Consider the following 2741-nt stretch of genomic DNA (forward strand, 5'->3'; position numbering starts at 1 on the left):
GGGAGGGAGGCGGGGAGGGAGGGAGGCGGGGAGGGAGGGAGGCGGGGAGGCCGGGCCGCCCCTGCGCGATAAGCGGCGGCTGCTGCCCGGCCGGAGCCAGACCCCTCCCTGCCTCCCGAAGCCGCTGGTTTGGGGTAACTTTTTTCTTTTTTTTCCCCTAAGTTTCTTTGTATCGTAAACCAAGTGCTCTTACAGCTCGCCACACCTAAGGCTGGAGTCGCAGCACGTTAAAAATATGTGAAAAATAAAAAGCAAAGTGCCGCTGGGGAAGTAGGCTGTAGCTCACCTGCACGCATGGAGGAAGAGGAGCCTCCCAGTGCCAGGCTGCTCCTGTTCTGCCAACGGCAGCACGCTGCTGAGCCAGACCTTAAAATGCTTCTCCCTACGACTTTATAGCATTGATTTATGGCATTCTGACAGGGTGAAATAGTAACAGTTGTTAATCCACTGAATCATATTTGTCAAGCCAAGAAAATCCATGCAAAGATTAGAGCAGAGAGTAAATACACAGGCAAAGGTACTTACACCAAATCATGATAGGCATTGAGCAACCAGTAGATCCAAAGCATGTGTAAGGCCACTTCCTTCTCAGGCTTGACCTTCCCCTATTGGCACAAAGTTTCTGCATAAGTAAAGCAGCTCAGCTGATAAGCAATTGTAGAAAGATATAAAGAATGGGCAAAATATGTGGAGGAGTTCAACTGAAAAATACCACAAAGATTTTCCACTGTGCAAGTAAAAAGCAGAAGATGGGGATGAGACAGTCTGCAGAGCGCCAATTCGAAAAGCATTGTGTGTCTGTCTCTTGGAGTATCCAGGCACGTACACGGCAATCAGATCCCATGCAGCAGAGTAGGAACAGTTTCTGTCTCTGTTCCCCAGTTGTCATTCACCCAGCACAAGCACACCGCCCCTCCTCGTGGCCAACCAGTAGCAAACACCCCATTCATTTGCTTGAACTGCTTGTCCACGCTGTGTTATTTTGTGTGCTTTGTTACTTCTGCTTCTAGGAAAGAAACTTCAGTTGCTTTTCTCAACTTACAGCTGAAAGCTGATAAGCTTAACATCAATTTACTTCTGTTCTCAGAGATGTTCCTTGCCAGGTAGGAAGGGTGTTGGAGGTGAGGCTGCAGTACTCTAGCACCTGAACAGAACAACTCCTGCCTGCTTGTGAAAACCCCCACCATCAAACCTGGTCAGTGGCTGCTCCCATATAAATACACGGAATAAATCCAAAAAGCCTGTTTAGCCAGAAGGTATTAATTTCAACAGGACAGTAAACACCTTTTGACAGGTTTCAACAAACACATACACTTGCATGGATTTACCGAAGGGAAACCATACCAGGAGAGCACACATGGTTGGTGTCTTTACAAAAGATGTTCACCAGCATGTTTTCCACCTGACTTTAAACACTGGAAAACTAGCAACTTTCATTAGGCTGCTGAAGGACAGAAGCATTGTTTTCAGGTGGGGAGGTGACAAAGGGCTCAGATTAACTGTTCTATAATTACTCTGGTAGGCTGTATTTACACAGGATATTACTCTTTACATGAGTCTCAGGTGACAGGGAAAAAAACTGCTCATCGCAGCAATAAGCTGTATTGTTAATTTACAGGCATAATGTTCTCCTTACCAATGTACACATGGTCTTGCATTCACAGCTGTGCTGGGCTATATATTCATTTCACCATGTGAAACAAAATCGCTTGACCTTATCTACTGTCTGACGTAGCCATGTTAATGACAGTGCACGATTAATTCTTTCTGTACGTTACTATTTTAGAAACTAATGCCTTTGAATGTGTACAGATTTTAAAATTATTCTATATCAAGTTTTAAAGTGATTTGCTGCATTAAGTTGCAAACCTGTGAAAGCTGAAGTCTGCTGCAACTTTTCTACAGACTGCCCCCCACACTGCTGTTCACATTTCCAAGCAGGGTGTTTGATTTCCTTTCTTAAGCCCCATGGCTTGACATCATAGAAATAAATGGATAGATGGGAGCACAAACTAGAAGGAACAGAAACCCTGAGTTAGCAGGTGTGGCCAACATCTATGCTTTAAAGCTACGTGGCATATCATGAGCAACACTTAAATATACAGACTGGAGGTAGTCTCGTTATCCCCCAGATGTCATTGCTAACAATTACTACTGGAAGGAAAACAGTTTCTTCACACGAGCACTGTTGTGACACTATCAGGTACCAGTAGCACAGATCTTCCCCATCACTTTTATTCATTTCAGATATTCTTCATGTAGACTATTAAATCACATCACATCATGGAGTTATGGGCTGCCTCGGTATCACAAAGGACTGGTTAGAAGACGTATTATGTTAGTGGCAGGGATGGTGTCTGTGATTCTACAAATAGCTTCATTGAGGGCTGAGGCAAGTGAAATATGTACACGTGCACTTCAAATTTCTGACAATCAGTACTACTTGTGCCAAAACTACTGGGATTTCAATTGACAATTTGATTTAAACAAATATATATATATAGGTCTTTGCTACCTTGACATACTGTCTTACTGAAACTTAGTGCATACTATTTTGCCTAGAATCAATAGCTATATTAATATTCATGCTGTTATATTGTGGTCCTACAGGTTTACATCATTGAAGAACTGGAGTTTAATATATGGCATTCACACAACTAACTCAATAAAAAGAAAAAAAATCAAATTAGACTACTTAGATTTAATGGAATTTTAAAAATACTTACTCCTGCAGGTAAGGG

The 2741-nt window shown here is 42.8% G+C and overlaps 1 protein-coding gene across 1 annotated transcript in view; it reads right to left on the bottom strand.

Annotated features, from left to right (window-relative positions):
• Positions 1 to 2349, bottom strand: part of SQOR (sulfide quinone oxidoreductase) — a 19095-nt gene extending 16746 nt beyond the window's left edge. Inside the window, exon 1 of the mRNA XM_035335283.1 lies at positions 287 to 2349. The gene's annotated coding sequence lies outside the window, so the exon portion shown is untranslated. The remainder of the gene's footprint in view (positions 1 to 286) is intronic.
• Between the last annotated feature and the right edge of the window lie 392 nt (positions 2350 to 2741).

This window comes from Oxyura jamaicensis, chromosome 10 (genome assembly GCF_011077185.1).
Source record: "Oxyura jamaicensis isolate SHBP4307 breed ruddy duck chromosome 10, BPBGC_Ojam_1.0, whole genome shotgun sequence".
NCBI lineage: Eukaryota > Metazoa > Chordata > Aves > Anseriformes > Anatidae > Oxyura > Oxyura jamaicensis.